This window comes from Carassius gibelio, chromosome B11 (assembly GCF_023724105.1).
Source record: "Carassius gibelio isolate Cgi1373 ecotype wild population from Czech Republic chromosome B11, carGib1.2-hapl.c, whole genome shotgun sequence".
NCBI lineage: Eukaryota > Metazoa > Chordata > Actinopteri > Cypriniformes > Cyprinidae > Carassius > Carassius gibelio.
Window position 1 is genome coordinate 20,276,346 of NC_068406.1, and position 20,030 is coordinate 20,296,375.

Below are 20,030 nucleotides of genomic sequence, written 5' to 3' on the forward strand. Positions count from 1 at the left end.
CCCTAATGAGCTCGTGTCTTTCTGGAAGCCGGCATTATCTGTTAAAGCCACACTCAGCTCCACTTACCAGAATTCAGATAATTTGACTTTTCATAAACAAAAAGCATTCGTGTGGGGAGAGCGATGACAGCTCTGAGAGAGCCACGGGACGCCCACACTGATTCAGCAAAACGATTGGTGCAATGTGCCGTGCCACCTGCTGTGAGCCGTACACATTCACAACATCTCTGCCGTCCGTTTGGGTCTTTGAGCGCTGGAGTGAATTAGCCTGTTGGATGTTCAGGATGGGAGTGAGTGTGCTGGGCAGTAAGTGTGAGTCACAGATGTTTCGGGCCGCAGGGACAGGCCTTGCCTGTGGTCGTTATCTCAGCTTAGGTCACTGAGTCAAAACCCTGCTGGTTGGGAGAACAACACACACACACACACAAAAACATCTCAGATTTAAACTTCTTTGAGTTTGCACACTGTTTTCATTTGTATAAATCTTATATTTATTTGAATAGGAACAAACTCTGTAAACAGTAGCCTTTGATATATATAGGCCTATATGTGTGTGTGTGTGTGTGTGTGTGTGTGTGTGTGTGTGTGTGTGTGTGTTTTGGATGGCTGATTTATCTTGCATATGCAGTTCATGTTTTAGCTAATTATCTCACTTGCAAAGCTTGTTCTGCTCAATCCCCAAATATAGCCTACTATAATTTGTTTATTTCCATAAAGACTTTCTTTCTATTTTTCTACTTCTAATCACTCATTTCCTGTGGGGATTGACTGAAAATAGTTCTCTGCATCACAGTAGACATGAAAAACTAAACAAAAAGCAAAAATACAGTACTAATCATGCTCTGGTAAATCATTGTTACATAAACTTTATTTAAACCTTATTAAATTATGACATAACTTAAGTTATTAAGTAATTACGGAAAAAGTCAAAGTTGACAACAAAAAAACATAACCTAACGATAAAGTATAAACATATTTTGAAGAATGTACAGAACAAACAGCTGACAGAAGCCACTGACTTACACAGTATATTTCCATACAATGGAAGTCAATGGCTATCATGAACTGTTTTGCTTCTTTTTCTTCTTTTGTGTTCAATTGAAGCAAGAAGCTCATACAGGTTTGGGACAACCTGATTGGTTCCTCCTGGTAGCTTCTCTACCACTGAGGTAATCTGATGGCAACAGATCTTGTTCCATTGGTAGCAGACAATTTAGTGCTGTAGGAAAGACTTAATTAGATTGAGGTTTCCTGATTTCACATCAAGTCAGAACAACTGGAAGAACTGGCTGAGAAGCTCTCGATGAGGCCGTCTCTCTGCTAGAGTGAATTAACACTAAACCACATGATCAGGATCTTTTCCCTTATTTCCTTTAATACTGTTGTTCTTCTTTATTTACTTCAAAAACATCTGCCGGAGTCTGGATGACATTTTAAAGTTAAAGAGGATCAGATGTCTAGCCCTTCTCAACCTTCTCCCACCAGATCTACACCATCACCCGCAATATATTAATTAAAAACAGTGCACTTACTCTTCTGTGTGCCTGTGTGTGTGTGTGTGTGTTGGGAGACTTTAGGGAGACATCAAAGACTCAATGACTGGAAAAGTCACGTCAGGTTTCCTCAGCTTGTCTCCAGACCCCTTACGAGACACAGATCCCAACCTGTCTCCAGCTCTCTTCTTGCAATAATGAAAAATTGACCTGTTAAGAGCATCTAACCACAGAGGTCTCTCTCCATTACAGTCAATTTATGTATCTCACAATAGCAGTAGCAGACCAGTGTAAGCTTTCTAAAGACAGTAATGAAGATCCATTAGATGCTAGGAATGTTCTGCAGGAGAAAGAGAAGAAGATGTGTATGGAGCATTAATACACTGCGTTTCATTCAACTTCTCCTTATCCTCTCCAGGGTCTTCTAACTTATTGAAATGATAATGCTGAGAAGTGCAAAGGAGACACAATGAGAACCAGCTGTAATCAGTGGAAAACACCGAACTTCAAGTGTGGAGCAATGCACATTCCATTTAAAGTCATTTTTACCATCTCCAAATTTAGAACTCACAAGCACTGCATTTTAAGTACCACGTAAAAATAAAATAAAGTGTCCAGTTATAATTTTACTAATAATTTCTAATAATTTAAGACATGAAAATCTAAATAAATGAAGTACTTTTCAAAATAGATAGACATATTTAAATCAGTTAAATGTCAAAATATAGTTGATTGTTATTAATGTATGAAAATATAGTTAATTGAATAAATAAATAATGAACTGGTGTGAACAAGAAAAATGCAGACTAAAACTTCAGTTATTAATTTATTATTTTATTTTTACATTAAAGTAACATTCTAAACATTAATTAAATGTCTATTTATTTACACTTGAAACATTCATTTATTGTCTATTTATTTGTCAATTTGTACAATTTTTTTATAAAAATCTATTTTGCGCTCTAACTGTATTTTATATATGCGAATTAAACAGGTTTGTGCTTACATATTTCAGTTCATTTTACGATTTTATTTATTAATAAATGTCAAATAAAATAAAATAGCATAAATAAAATTTACATGATATTAATTTATAATTAATTGATTATTAATTGATAAAATTATAAAGGATCTTTTTTTGTCTTATGTACAAATGTGGATGTATCAGGCAAAAATATGGCAAACATTAGTCCTGTAGTTGTTCGGTTCTCATTAAAAAAAAATAATAATAAAAAATAAACTTATTTGTGGAGCATAAACAACATATCCATGTTTGGGGGCGTTTTGACCGATAGTTTTCTAACATGGGAAATGGTTTATGTTGGTCATTAGGTGGTCCAAGCTGATCATTTGAACTTTCGGCTACCTAGCTGGCATTTTAAAGCATCAGTGTGTTTCTGAAGCAAACGTGTAAGTCCCATACACTCATAAAAACAAACACTCTTTATTGGCATCTATGGTTCAGTGAAGATCCTATAACATCCACTGGACCTTTCCATTGCACAAAAGGTTCTTCATAAAGGTTCTTTCATTTATTAAAATGTTCTTCACAATAAGAAAAAAAAATTCTGAAAGGGGGGAACTTAAAATTATTTTTTCTATTGCATCCCCCTTTTGCAACCTTTATATTTAAGAGTTTATAATGGAAGTTATGCTGCCTTGTTAGACACCCCAGTTTGACCAAATTCTAAGGCAACATTTCATATATATTTCACACATAAAGCAATCAGCGAATTGAATGCTCAGCGAGGAGGCAAATGTTTTGTTTGTTTGTTTTTGTTTTTCCCAGTAAGATGTGTTTAACATTCGTCTTTAATATTCCAAGATGAATTGAGCACAGAGTAAGGCTGAGATAATAAGCACACAATGTTAATTTTATGTTCTGAAGCACTTCTGTTTAAAGCATTTGACCCACATTCCTGCTCAAAGCCGGGCAGAACAATCTCAAAAGGCTTGTCATGTATTAAATTCCTATTTTCATGGCTAAATGTAAATCTCTTTGAAGTTCTATGAATCCTAATTCACCATAAATGTGCAATCTGCTTCTTTATTTCCTTTCATTTGCGTGTTGTGATCTATTTTTACAGTCTTGCTACTGCTTCCACGGTTGTGTTATGAAATATATATGCTGAAATCAGTTTTGGTGGAAGAATGCAGATGTTTATTGTTGCTGTATCTGATTCATTGTGACTTTTTTTTTTTTTTTTTACCTCCACCCATGTTCTATATTAAAAGCAAATGTTTTCTCTTTGCTATCTTGGGGCACTCCCATATTTTCCTTTTTTTTTCTTCTTTTTTTTCAATCTTGCATCAGGCCACAGGAAACTTGGCACATCTCTCAAAGTTCCACCCATCTCTTGTCAGACAAAAAAACGTCTCGCTGATGTTGAAACGAAGAAATGCTGCTTGATTTTCTCAAAGAAGGGGAAAACTGTTTTTTTTTTGTTGGCTAACATGCAGCTGAATTAAAGTCACCGCCTTTGCCTCAGAAATAAAAGCTTATGTCTGTGCTTGATTTCAGCTGTTTACTCATTAAAATCTGGAGGGAAAAAAATGTGGGCAAGGCAACCTGGAAAAATAGTTTAATGCTTGTTCTGCCAAAAACGTCTGTCTCCATTCTACTCAATCCAAGGCAAAACATGGTTGTGGAACATTTTACTCATCCATCCATTCCATCAGACAACAGACATGTGCATAGGCCAAAAATACTAAAGCGATGACACTGTAAGCATGTATACAGTCGTATTGCAATAAAATGCAATTAGCTGAAAATTCAGTGACCTGAGGGTTGTACCCCATTTTCTATCCCCCTGTGATTCTGTGTGCTCTGCTTTTAGCAGTAAGACATCTCACCTTTCTCACTTCTCCATTTGCCCCAGGGGTGCACTCAACATGTTTGCTTGTGACTGTGTCTCAACCCTGGATTCCTTCACGGTTCAGTGTCACCGCCTTTATTTTGAAAGTGCAGGGTTAATCCACCGAAAGGACTTTGATTTACCTCTGACCTAAATGTGATTTTCATGTTAACAGTGGCTTGTTTTGTCTGAGTCTTATACTTCTATATGTCGTGTATAAACATATTATCTTTGTTATGAATCCTGCAGCCTACTTAGACAACATTTTAAGCCATCACCTATGCGTTTCTTATGCAAAAGCATTCATTTATGTATAGAATTGTATAGAATGTTTTAAAAACATATAAAGCAGTCCAAAAACATCAGAGTAATAACTATTTTAATTATTTTTTTAATTTTTGTATTACTTGCACTAAATTAACTTGTTAAATTTACAACACTATTTTATGAGGTTAATATAATTTATTAGGTTTAGTTTTTTTTTTTTTTTATAACTAATTGCACTGAATTAACATCTTTAACAGCCAACTTAACTGAACTGAAAAATAAACTGAAAAAAAAATCAGATGTAGTATTTTGTTGTAATATGGTCACTGTTTGTTTTATTATTTATATTTATTTAATTTTTAATATTTTGATTAAATTTTTTTAAAATAACATAGATAAGAACAAAGATAATATGGTTTTATTATTTCATGTTTTAATGAGGTCATTGGGATTTTTTTGTTCTATTTTTTATAGCCCTGATAAAAACTGAAAAATAAACCTTTAAATTTTCTATTTCATGTTGGTGCAAGGTTTTTAATGATATATGTTTGAGCTGCTAAATATTACCTCTTTTATTTTTTTTCATGGGCTGCTTCTGTAATGATTGCCAATCAGTCTACTGTATCAGCCAGCACACATTACACTGTTTACATTGTGTAAATATCATCCCTTATGAATTGTTTACAAATGTTTGTGACAGTTGCATAACAGCGCATGGAGTCATGATTACATGAAGCATGGTTTGTTTCATAGAGTTTATATTAGCAGAGAAGGGAATTGAAGCTTGCCTAGACTCTTTTATGAACACGTGTTCAATATTGGTATTTCTTAACTTCTGTATAAAGCCTTGAATCTGCGCATTGGGTTTTTGTACTTTCCCCAGAGTGAAAAAATATGAGGTTATGTTGTTACCCAAGGCAATAATAATGCTGAGATACAATGTAGAGATTGAGAAAAATATGGCTTTAATTATTTTCCATTAACCCTGGTTTATTTCACAGCTAATTGAATGCAGATTCAGAAATAGAACATGCTGGAGGCTAAACTAAAGCCTCGCTATATCTCCTCAACACAAATAATTCAATACGCCTCACTGTGTTGTCTCCTACAAGCGTTCAGACAAGGCCAAGTAATAATGCAACCAAGAACCACTCTCACTTACAAGACTCATAACTTGCATCAGTGAAAACCAAATGTGTGCCAATTATTTCATAATGTGAGATGTAAAAAATAGAAGTATGCTCTTTTGGTGCATACTTTTCAAAAAGGTTGGCTTAGTAAATACCTCTCACAAAAATTAACCATGGTTTTATTATAGAAAAAGTGTAGTAACTGTTGTACCATTTATTTTTATTTTATTTTTTGGTAGTAAAACCATGGTTAATTTTTGTAAGGGACAAAGTAGTTTTATGTAACATCACACTTTCATTGAAAGTATACAGTTTGTGTATTTTCACTCTTATGGTGTGTGCACACATAAAGCAAATTTAATAGTTTGCGTATGTAGATTACAGCTGCAAAAACTTGAATAGACATGAATTTGCACTGGGCGACACAAATTGGGTGAAGCGAAAATTAAAGTTCACAAGAAGCATTGTCGCGCAAACTAATCAACCTGTTGTATCAGAAAATGGAGGAGAGCATTTCGCAATGTTTTTATTCACACAAGTGACACAAAAAACATCCTGCGAGTATTCAGAGTGATAACGCGATGCAAATATTTGCTTTTCGTGTGCACACACCAAAACATTGAAAATGCCTATGCATACACCATAACAATGAAATTCTCTTTGCGTTATATACTAAATATGAATGCCATTTAAAGAAATTTTGCACAAACACACCTTTAAGCAAAACATATATACTATATAATATAACTTTTAACTTTTTTTGCATTCACATATAGTTCCACCATCTACCACCAGGGGAAACATGACCCTCTTATTTTGTGTTTTTCTGTATTTGACATTTTAACTTTTTAACATTAAAACAATTACAAAACAATGTTACTTTTTATGTAAATGAATACCTTAAGAGTGCTTTTGAAAAAAAAATTTCCCTCACCAGTTGAACCTGTGAGCTCCAGGACAGAATTTTCTCCTCTACATAAAAACAAATACAACTAAGATTTATTCTCGTTTATCAGCAGCGTTTTGCAGCTTCGGAAGCAAAAACTAAAAAAAACTAAAAACTTGCAGTCTGTACGTTACTGATAATCATAAAACACGCACACACACACACACACTAGTCTAGCATTACCCATAATGCTTTGGAAACTTTAAATATACTCCTTTCTCTACCAACATTAGAAGATAGAGGTAACACTTTTGTTATTTGAAAAAGTTACTCTGACATTATGGTCTAAATCTAAAATGTTACTACTCATTACTCAATAATAGTTATCTGATTATGTAACATACTTCTGGATTGCAAACATCCGTGGATTCAGCTCCACCCTCTGCCCCTTAAAAGCCAGCAAATAAATACACACAAAGAGGCTCAATCTGCCAGGCTTTGCATATAGAGTCAATTATTCAGACTGAAAGGTCTGACATGGCGGCACATGCCTTCCCTTTTGTTTTTTCCTGCACGCAACATGAGACAAGTAGGGTATTTTTATCCTGCTTTGGATCTTTCCTCTGGAGCAGATGAGGCTCCATCTATAATTCATACACAGCCTGCAGATGAAACAGAATCATCCCTAGTTTTGAGGTCACACATTGTTCCTTCATGCACATTGTTGCAGAGGAGAAATCAAGACCTGGTCTAACAATATACCAGGGATAGTTTGACGTCCGGTTCGGTTCCGGACAATGTCACGAGCATAGATTTTTCATCGTTGCTTGCTTCGGCTTGCTTGTTTTTGTTTCTGACTTGAATACATTACTTTTGTCTATGGCTTTGGAGAGATGGTGCGGATAGAGTGTGGAGACATTGAAGACATGTGAAAGACCGTCAGTATATATTTGATGCTCCTGTCTCACAGCTCAACAGGGGTTCTGTCTATCTTCACATTCTCATCTCCTTTACACTCTCAAGATAAGTGATGCCCAGTTCCTCTCAGGGTGACATAAATCAACTTGAAGAAAGCACTCTGGGAGCTGGACGTGGTACACACTCTTTAGATGAGACTGCCTCCTGACAGTTGGTACCGCTACAGTTGGAAATGTTGACTATATTGTGTTTTTATTCGACTTGAAAGCTGTAAGAGAGCTTAAATGTGTCTCCTTGTTTAGCATGCAGACAGTGTGCAAATTATGCAATTTTCAGGGGAATAAACAAGGATGCTTATGTACAGTATATATGTGTGTGTGTGTGTGTGTGTGTGTGTGTACTGAATAAAAGTGTTTAAACTAGTCTGTCTATTCACCTAAGAGCTTCTGTATTGTTATTATAACCACAAAGCAACTTGTTGTAACACATTTGCATAACAAAAACTGTTACAAAGCAGCACAGTTTGAGGATTATGCAAATTAAAATTTATATTTAAGCCTATATACAAACACTCTATATAGTTTATCCTGTTCATATATAGTTTTGTCATTACATTCATTGCTGAAATGTAGTTCATAGTTGTCTAATTATTGTCTTTCCACAAGCTCTCTTTCACAAACACACACACACACAGAAAGTTACAGCCTTGGAAGGAAAGTAGTCAGAGGATGGTTTTTAATTGAGAAGCCACAAGGGAGCTCACACACACACTTTCAGATCCTGTTTAACTAGGTCAGTGCACAAATGCCATCTGTGGAGATTTCAGTTTGCATATGACGACTCGTAGCCCATTACAGTTCTGCTGTCATTGAGTAAAGAGTATAGGCTACTTTACATAACTGTGCAGGCTATGACCTGTTAAGCAAGAAAATGTTTGTTGTCCAGTGCATTCACACTGCAGAATCCATATTATGTATTCATATTGCCGTCTGAGGTTTCCTCCGCATTTGAAGCATGCCGTGCCGTCATCACGATGTCTTCGCAAATCCCTGCCAGAGCTGTTGCAGCAGTCAATGTTTATCTGGGCTTATTTTTGTGGCCTCCAAACCTAAGTATGCAAACAGCAAGTAGTCTGAATCCTTCAGCCATGAAATTACCAGCCTTTCCTCATGTAGCTTACTCAGCAGCTAACTGAAAATGGTCTCTGTAATATAAATGCTTCATTTTAAAGCCAGGCTGCCGTGGTCACTGTTGCGATAGATATTGTGTGAGCTGCTGCCAAGGCTTAATGAAAAATGAATGACAGTATGATCAAATAACAGGGCTTCAAACTGTATCATTATTAATATAGAGCAAGATGCAGTGGATCTTTCTCAGCAGCTTTGCCCCAAAAGCAATACAATGCAGAAACAAACATAATTTAAGAACTGAATCACTTTCAGATTATACGTTTGAATTTAAACTCAATTTTGTTACGCTTCACAGGATGTTGAAATGGAATTTGAAATGACTGGAAGGGGAATTTAGTGAATTGCTGAAATTCAAAGAATTTTAAATGTCGCACAACAGAGACATTTACCGTATTTTTCGGACTATAAGTCGCATCAGTCGAAAAATACGTCATGATGAGGAAAAAAGCATATATAAGTCGCACTGGACTATAAGTCGCATTTATTCAGAACCAAGAACCAAGAGAAAACATTACCGTCTACAGCCGCGAGAGGGCGCTCTATGTCTTCAATGTAGAATAAGTCGCACCTGACTATAAGTCGCAGCACCAGCCAAAGTATGAAAAAAAGTGTGACTTATAGTCCGGAAAATATGGTTATTGTTTTATTTGTTTGGTAATAAAACAAACACCTCTACTGCTAATTTTGTCTTCAGCACTGTCAAAAAATTTGCACAGTTAGAAATAGAAATAATATTGCAGTCAAACTGGCATTACACCAGTAGTTGACGACAAGTGCCTGTTTTTAGTATCTGATCCAATCATTCATTCAACCAATTCTTTCAAACACTGATTTCTTCAGAAATCACTCAAGTGATTGGCTGCATCTGAACATGCATACTTCCCTTCTATATTATAGTAGGCAAAAACATTATGCAAAAGCAAGATTCAGCAAGATTCTGAAGTGTGCATCCAATAGGCACTTTACTATCCCATGAGGGCATGGGAGAGGATTTGTGAATGGCAATATGGCACAACTAATGCTGGTTGGTCTTCATATAGATTACATTCATATTATTTTTTGAATCATTCACTCATCTGATTCAAAACACAGTTCATTGCTTGCTTGACATTTGCTGATGTTGCTTTGACTTTGATTGGAACTCTTTTTCTTGGCATAGCAAAAACTGACCAAATTAACTGTCAATGTTGTGTCTAAAATGTAAGTTACTTGATATTAACTCCTTGTTAGTTCAGCTGTTGTTTAAAACTATTATCACATATGCATTTGTGCCGATGGTATGAATATTAGCAAGTCTGTGTGAAATTATTTGTTTCACTCTCCAATTTAAATTCTCTTAAATTCCTGCATTTTACATCCTTTCAAATTCAAGAATTAAATTGTAATTTAAATGGCTTTCTCCAGCTTTCTCCATTCTATACTTAATCATTCACTGCTAAAATTTAAAGCTTTTCAGAGGACTATATGCACAGTTTACAATATGCTAGAAGGATATACGCACACACTGACCTACACAAGAAGTAGCCTCATCTCATTATGGCCAGAGCTGGCAGCCTGCCAGCAGAGTGCTCCTCTTCAATCTTCATCCTCCATCTCCTCTGTGATGGACAAGGAGGGCAAGACAAGAGATGATGGGAGCAGGGAGAATAAGAAGTGTTCCCCTTCTCTCCAAAACTCATGCATCACGCTTTCCCAACAATGCCCCATTCTGCATAATCGCAAGAAGCCCTTTGATAGATTTTGTTTGTGTAGCCACGCTTGGTGCTTTAGACAGGGATGCATGAAATCTGATCCACAAGTCAATGACATCCCCATCCCACCGAAAGTCCCCTCCGGGTTGCCCTGTTTAAACATGCAAAACAGGCTTCTTCCTGCCAAATGGCCTGTCACACAAATTTCTGCCTGTGTTTGTATTTTCATACCATTAAGTCTGGAAGTGTGCAACATTTGCTTGTTTAAGTTGCCGGTTCCCTCAGGGTGGGAAGTAGCAGTCCTCAAACAATACCAAGCGCTTTAGGGTCAGAGAATATGTTTTATAATGAGTAGAATGCGTATTTTAGTATTTTGTTGGAATGGATTTGAAAGCAACCCACTCATTTCTGTTCATGATGCATATTGAGATAATACTGGCAATTATCCAGTAGCTAAACAATATTGTCATTTCCTATACTCTCCAGTTAGTATGCACCATTTTCACTGCATAATGTGAAAACACGTGTGGGTCTAATGAAGGAGCTGGGCAAAAAAAGCATCTAGATGAGAAGACTCTTAACTATTGATTGGCTACTGCGACCTAATGAATCAATAGTTTGTTTCTTCACTGTACATTATGCAAAACAACTTCCTCATTCTTGATGAGTACCATTAGTATGGAAATCATTCAGCAGTTTGAAATTAACACATTGCTTGTCTAATATTAAGGTTAAAAGTAACACTGGCTATACAGTTCAAATTATTAAAATCAGCTAATGCAATAGGTATCCTTAACTAACTTTAACAACGCTTTTACTGCATTTTTCAATCAAAGTTAATATTAATGTTAATATATACATTTACAATCAATCATAAACTGGCATTAATGTATTATGTTCGGTGTCGAGAGTAATGCATTACAAGTAACACGAGTTACGCGAAGGCTTTTACATTTGTAAAATAATAACTTTACTATATTAAAAACAGACAATCAAGACCTTTTTAGTTTTAAAAAGTAACTAAAAAGTAAAGTAACACATTACTTTCCATAAAAAGTGACTAACATAATTAGTTTTTTAGGGAGTGACACAATATTGTTATTTCTTTTAAAAGCAACTTTTCCCAACACTGATTATGTACAACATGAATTAACAATAAACAATGTTTATATGTTAGCATTAACCTAAATTAATTTATTTAATGTTAATTTAATGTTTTTGAGAGTAGTCTCTTATCAAGCCTGATTTTATTTGATCAAGAATACAATGAAAAAAGTAATATTATGAAATATCATTACAATTTAAAATAACCGTTTTCTATTTGAATATATTTTAAAATGTAATTACCTCAGTTTTCAGTGACTTTTCCAGTGACTTTTTTTCAGAAAAATGTCTTATTATGTAATAGAAGTGTTAAAAACAGTTGTGCTTCTCAAATTTATTTGTGAAAACAATGATACATTTCTTCCAAGATATTTACTCTCACTTTTGAACAATTTAATCCATCTTTGCTGAATTAAATAAAAAGAAACAAAAATAAAAAAAGGAAGCTTTTATAAAGTTTTACCAAAGTTTCTAAATATTTTAAATGACGAGGTAAGAGAATCAAGAAAGAAAAAATATAATGAAAGAGTGCTTTCTTTCTTTTTTCATCTTCAAATGCATGCAATGCCTTTTTTAATTTCACAGCCATTTCTCATGCTTCCCAATGGTCAGCATCACATCACCGTTTCCAGATTAGCCCAGCCTGGTTTGACAGACTTTAAGGTGAGCTTTGAAAGACAATTAGCAATTGCAACCGCACCCTCACACAAAAAGAAATAAAAGGTGGTTTCCACAGGATTAAATATAGCTTTAAACAGGTGTTCCTGAGACTGGGGCCTCTTGATGTATTGGTGTCTGGCAGGTTTGAGAGGATAAGACTCCCCTGTTAGCTGCTGGAGTGAGAAAACAACCCCAAAAGACTGGAATGTTGAGCCCCACTGTGCCTAATTGATTGGAATTCTGTTGACCATGTGTGTCTACACTGGGCCGGCTGAAATAAGCTGTGTTAAATCACATTCCAGGGGCTATGTCAGCCCTCGGCTTTGTACAGGCAATAGCATCTGGAACCGAGCATTGACGATGCTCAAGAAGAGACTCCGTTTTAAAGATTCAGCTGGCATGAAGATGGATTGGATCAGCTGAACTGGTGATGTCAAAGAACACAGGAGACTACAGGTGAACTATTCATGCTGCCAGGGTAAATAGGCTGCTCATATTGGAAGGATTTCTATGTGTTTGTTTTTTTGTTTTTTTTTTAAATGCAGCTGCAGTTTTTTTTAAGGGAGAAGATTTGCTATTCTCTGGAGCCCCAGACTCAACCATTTCCTCTTTGTTTTCAGTACTATAATATATAAGCAAGTCAGTAGATAGATAGATAGATAGATAGATAGATAGATAGATAGATAGATAGATAGATAGATAGATAGATAGATAGATAGATAGATAGATAGATAGATAGATAGATGTACACAAAGAAAACAGTTGTGTATTCACAAAACCAGACTGTGGATTCAAGCCGACTTCCACAAAACATCTTTCACAAAGACTCCTCTGCTCATGCACATAGTAGATGTGTTGTAAAATTGTAAAGTATTAAAGCAGTGGGCACAAATGACCTTCTGTAGGGCTCCCTGTTGCACCTCGGTTAGATCAGCCTACAGCTAAACGTGCTCTTCATTCCAACAGACGTTATGGAGGAGGTAGGAGCAGGTCTGTTGTAATCAAATATTGTACATCCAAATGTAATGTAAGGAATACAGTATGGATGGAATGTATCTGAAGAGTGCATGGCATTAGTGTTGCACATATGTACACGTTTCACAATAGTACTTTATTTTGAATCTGAAAGCTAACAAAGGAGCTGTACATATTGATGAAGCAATCTCTTGCGTAAAATATTGCCTCAGATTGTCTTCTTCTTTAAACACAAGTCTCTTTGTGTTGTATCCTACCATAGCAGAATAAAATATAGAACAGGTAACCATGAAACAACTTTAAAATAATAAATCAGCTAGCCATGTTATTAGATAAAAAGTCACATTTGACCATTCTCAAATAGCTTGATTGACAGGCGTTCTGCCCAACAAATAAATCAGACAGGAGAGTAGATTAATTTCGGTGGACTTAAACTTGAAGAATTGTAATTAAAATAAAATATGTTATGATGTTCATTCATGTTTATTGTTTATTTATTAGTGCTTTAAGTAAATATGAAAAGACGATCGGTTCACATGCCTCTAGAACTAAGGCACTACAGTGATCTCTCATGACACATTAAAGAGCCAAAAAATTATATTTATTGTTTGAATTTCTTAAAAAAAGGACACAATTTTAAAACTGAGACTTTGTTTAATTTCACTATCTTGTCTGTTGGCATGTTGTCAGTTTTTTCTTTGCTCCGAGATGTATTTTTCACTGCGTGAGAACATGGTGTGTAGTGTGAGAGAGGCATGGCTTGTCAGACATTGCAACTGTAACTAAGGAGGGCAGGTTTTCGCAAAGTTTCGAAATGTTTTTTAAATACAATTGAATTTTTTTTAAGTCTCTTATGCTCGCCAAAGCTGTATTTATTTGATGGAAAAATGCAGTGATATTGAGAAATATTCAAATTTTAAACAATTGTTCTGTTTTAATTTATTTTAAGACGTAACTTATTTCTATGAAGGCAGAACTGAATTTCCAGCATCAGTATTCAGTGTCAGACGATTCTTCAGAAATCATTCTAATGTGCTGATTTCCTGCTGAAGAAACATTTCTTCTTCTTATTATTAATAGCGAAAATAGTTGTGGTGCTTAATATTTTTGTGAAATCCATGTTACATTAACTTTGACCTATGACTCCATGACCTATTTGTATTAGCCTCCAAACAGCGCCCCCTTTCCCATGGTGCCTTTTAAGTCTGCAAACATGCTTTTAGAATCAAAATCTCCACTGAGATGGTTACCTAACTGCCAAACTCTGTTCACTTTACACATAATATCATGTACATGTAACAAATATGGCCTTCAATATACTATTTGCTCTGCCAATCAAATTTGAGAACCGGAACTTACTGTTGTGTATTAAAATCATATGCTCAGTTCAATAATAAGAACATTAAAATTATTTAAACATTATGTTTTATCTGAAACTTTCAATACTACTGTACTGTAGAGGACATAAAACATAACCGAGAAGTCTGCTGTTTCATTAACATGTCTCGCAGCAAAATATACGTAAAACCCCCCTCCCCCATCCTGGCTGCTGTTACAGGAATTGAAAAACAAATGTAAAAGAAACTGTCATGGCTAAATAATTCACTAATCAGAAGTCTAGCCTTTGTTCATCCCAGCATTCTTTGCATTTAGGTTACAGCATTACATAAACAAGCTCGCCAATTCAATTCTGTCCACGATTATAAAAGTAGGTCAGTGACAATCTTGCTCTTGTTATGACACAACATATTTCCTGTGGCCATGATAATGCTAGTTCAAGCCAAGAATATATCACAGAAACATTGTTTATTGATGCAAACAGTTCCTTTATTCACAACGTCCCATCGTATTTCAAAGTGATGCAATGCACTTTTGTGAAACTTCAAGGTCTGTGTTTGTGTCCATAACTAAGCTGCATGTCACATGGGGGTTGATAAAACCTACTGACGTTTTTATCTTCAAATTATGGTTGCTATAAAGTAACTGATCTTGCACCCCAAGGCAATGCACCCGCCACAGGATTATTGGACCAGTCAAAATGATACCACATGTAAAATGTGAAGGTCAGGAATTAAGTCCACAGACAGCTCACTGAAACAAAAGCTTCACGCTTTTCCTGTTTCTGCTCATTTTTTTGCAGGAACTGTTCCTTAAACAAAGGTGATCTGCTTTTAGTAGATTGCTGGTCTGAGAGCACCAGAGTAATATACAAACCAATGATGATGTCAGCTTGTTATTGACTTTCCAAGTCTGAATGACTGAGCAAAGGAGAGGGGGGTGGGGTGGAATCTATTGCAGGCAATGCCCAGCCAGGCAAAAATGAGTTGACAAGCCAGTGTGGGGGATGGGTGGGATTCTGCAGAGTCTCACAGCCCCAGACATCATCTCTAACTGTAGCTGTGCTGCATTTCTCTAGTTTACAATGCTCTCACCCCATTTTTCTCATGTAAACTCAATTAGGACGGCAAAGAAAGGCTGCTATCGCCGTCGACAGGGGATAGGATTGCGTTTTCACTGTCAGAAGTACGTTTTGACTTCAAGAATGTGCAGTGTTTGAATTTGAAGGGCGATCATAAAGAAAGTAGGGGGGTAGAGGGGCCAAATCTGGATTTGAAAAGTGGTTTTTGAACAGGAAATACTTTTCAGTGTCTGCCAAAACCGCAGGCCTGCCTTAGACAGTATAAATAACAGGAGGGAAGGGGTGGGGAAGATTTTACATTTGTGCCCAGCCCCCACCACACACACACACACACACACAGAGAAATACGCATACACCTCAGCTAATGGTGCTCTGTAAAATATTACACACAGCAGCCATTATGAGGAACTTATGGCTGATGGGGGTGTAATTCTTACTGTAATATTAATGCGATATATCTGGGAAATGGGACATGTGAGTGTTTGAGTGGATTTTTTCTTTTTCTTTTTTTTATGACACTGTATTTGTGCTACTGCCATTTGGGGGGGGGGGGGGGGGACTGCAGTGGCTTTTGCAGGAACAGCATGTGTTAAAACATTGAAAATAACTATTATAGGGAATACAAAATTTAAATATGTAATTGTGTAGTTGATAGAAATAAAAATAGATTCATGCAAATAATTTTTATATTAATAATTTGCTTTTGTTTAGTGTGTTGACAGGAATTTATATATATATATATATATTTATATATATATCATTTACTCGCCCTCATGTCATTCCAAACCTGTATGAGTTGCTTTATTATGTTGAACATAAAATAAGATATTTTGAAGATTGCTGGCAATCAAACCATAGTATTTTTTTTCTGTAGAAGTCAATGGGAACCTCCAACTGTAAAGATGGGTTTTCAATGGGAATAAACAATGTTTGTAATGACCACACTGTGTTTTGTGTGATGAATTATCGGTTGCAGAGAGCATGAAGCCAAAATTTAACCTTTAGAAAGTAAATGTTTCTTTAAATTTCAGATTTTCATTTAAGATATTGTTAGATCTCACGCAGTTCATAGTATAATAATATTACTTAGACATTTTTGTTTACTTACGTGCAATAAATCAGTTTGGTACTGTCTGTGCTGAATCACCATTTGTCCTCTGTAAAATCTGGATCCTGAAACAAAACCGGTTTAACACCACTGAATTATGCTTTCATTAGTTTCATTAAAAGCTAATTGCCTTTAGAACTACTAGAGAATGGCTCTTGTAATCTTATCTCTGTTAGTGTTTTATTTTCCATGATAATAAACCATAATTTTCAAAACAACAGTGTATGCCATCTTATTCTCAGCATGTTCTTTTGTCTTAATGTGCTTACATGAGTTTATGCTATCTCCGTCGTACAATTTTGCAATGCCTTTTAGTATTTCAAAATTGTATATTTGCCTTTTTATATTTGCTAACCTTTTGATTAGCATGATCTTGGAAAAAAATTTGCTTTTTGTTTCATCCGGTGGATTTTAGCCATATAGAGTAGTATTTCTGTTGTGAAACCTTCAATAAACCTGTCAGGGTGCTTTTGAGACATTGACAGGCTACAAAATTGTCAAATTCTGACTTTTGGCACCTTCTCTAAACCCCTAATCGGGCTTGTGCGAGGAGCCTTTTTGTTCCAGTGTGACAAGCATTCATTGCTTTCATTGCATTTCCACTGAGCAGCAACTAGTTGGCGGGGGAGAGAACATACCACGCACACACCTTTAACCAAAACAGCCTTTCTGGTCCAAACATGCATTTTAATTATAGATGCTCCTGGGCAGCACACCCACACAAACAGATTTGTTTAATATTCACTAATCTCTCCTGCCTTTGCCTCCCACGTTGTATACACTAATGGCCACTGAAGCCTGCAGTCCCTGAGCCAGAGCCCTACACTAAACACTGACACCCATCCTCTCCCTGCTTTGTTTCCAACAGCTCACCGCGGATTTTCTTTTGTGCCATGCTCCGAACAATCGCGCTGGATCTGGCCTCCCTGTCTTTCTCTCTTCCTGGATCATGTGAAATTTATCAGTGTCCCTTGTGAGGGAGGACCAGATGGCTGCACTGCTCTTGATTTCAAGGCTTCGGATACAGCTTTGTTTGTTAGCACAGCCACTGAAACCTCAGCCATGGGAGAGAGTCCCAGTCTCCATCTTGCTGTCTGCAGTTCCACAGCTGGATCCATGATTGACTAATTAATTTTTATAATGGCGAAAATACATGCATTTCTTTAGAATTATTATTATTATTTTTTTACATCTGTATTGAAAAATTTACCACTATACTATGAATTGGAAGCCTTGCTTTCTTTTGGAAGACGAAACTTGTATTTTGTTCTCATTGTTTTAGTATTATTTATACTGTTGTTTTTTTAAATCACTATGAGATTTTGGTATTATCGCTTTGATATTATTTATTCAATTTTTTTATGTAATGTGAAATTACAAGGTATTTAATTAACTTTTTGGGAGACTAAATGATTTTGTTTTTATTGTTTTAGTATCATTATTAGTATTATTTATATCTTTTATACAGTGAAATTTTGATATTATTGCATTGGTGCTTTGGTATTATTTATACTATTGTCTTTTAATGAACAGTGAAATTACACTAAATTATTTAGTTTTTGTTGTTTCAGTATTATATTTAGTATTATTTATACAGTCATTTTTTTTCCTTTGGTATCATTGAAACTGAAATTGAAATTAAAAGGAATTTCATTTATTTTTCTGGAAGACTAAACTATTGTCTTATGTTTTAGTAATATTTATAATGTTGCTCTTTGAATTTTCTGTGAAATTACAAGAAATGTAATTTATTTTTGTGACCATTATTATTTTATTTTAGTATTATTTATTAATTGTTATTATTATGTTTTTGAATGTTGTGTAAAATTTTGCTATTCATTTTCTATTATTGTTTCTGTGAAATGACAACTAGTTTAAATTTTTTTTGCCATTTTTGGTCCATTTTTATATGATTTATTGAGTTATCAGTGTTTATTAATAAAAAAAGTTGGATTAAAGTAATGAATATCTCAAGTTGACGTGCACATTGATGGATGGATGGTTGAAGTGACCCCCAACCCTTTAAAATGAAAATGTGCTGGGTATTTAGTAGTGGTGTAGGGGGAAAATCAATGTTTTAAAGTATTGCAATATCTGTTAGTAGATAATTTATTTAAATAACCTAATTTCCCCATCTAGTGATTTATTTATTATTTATTTTGTGAGGCATAACCGAATAAACACTTCGAGGTTTGATAAGATTACAGCCAAACAGACACAAACCCTCCACCCTGAACACTGCGATTGTGAAGGAGAGTAAGAAACGAGTGTCAGCAGGGAAAAAGAATGTATCAAAATGTATTTTTGCCCATTAAAGGACTTAACAGACAGCGTGTTTGCGTATAAGTTCAGACACGCTTCTGTGGTACATATAGTAATCTCCAACAAATACAGTTAAGATGTCAAAAAAAAGTCTTTTTACATATATATTTATTACACACACATCACAAAACTGACTAGATGAAGGGAAATTCATTTTTCACATGATTAATCAAATAATTATATAATCATAATATTTAGCATTTATTTCGGAGGCAACAGTACCCCTCGCCCGCCCCATACCAAGAATTAATGCTGCGTTCATATCTTGAATTACTGTAATTACGAGATTCTACTCAGAGCTGTTCATGTCGTCAGATTCAGAAATCATTTGTTACTATGGCAACAGTCATAACGTTAAAATGGATCCATGTGCTTCTTTGTTGTTGATGGCAGCAAAATATTTATTCATTACATTAATTTGTTGTTCACCTCTAAATGTTTGTGTAACATGTTTTAGAATAAAAAAAATAACACGAGGTAATAGAGGCTATAATAAAATAGAATCAGACAGAAATATGTGTCGAGGTACCAAGCAATCCCTAACTGTTAAGACAGTCGCCATTTTACTAGATGTCACAATCCATGTAATTATATGAGTTCAGTGAAAACTGATTTATTTATTTTACATATAAATACAGTAATTCTGAAATGACGTGAACACACCATAATGCTGCCTTCACATGCTTGCAAGATTAATGCAAATTCAAGTTAACTACTGAAATTGTACATGAGCATCACCTCAGGACGTAATAATTTTGATATCACACTTACACAGTTGAGATGACACATAAACTTTTTACATAGTGAAGAAGAGGATAGTTTTTAGTATATATTTTTTTTTTCTAAATGAATACTTCTCTTGATACATGTTGCACTACTGTTGGGCAATATGCTCTATAGTCATATCATCTTATCGTTAGCATGTGAGATAACCGATACACAACATAATCAAGCTAATTTATTTAATTATATACTTAGTTTTTATTGCCAGGGAGTGTAAGCATAAGGCTAA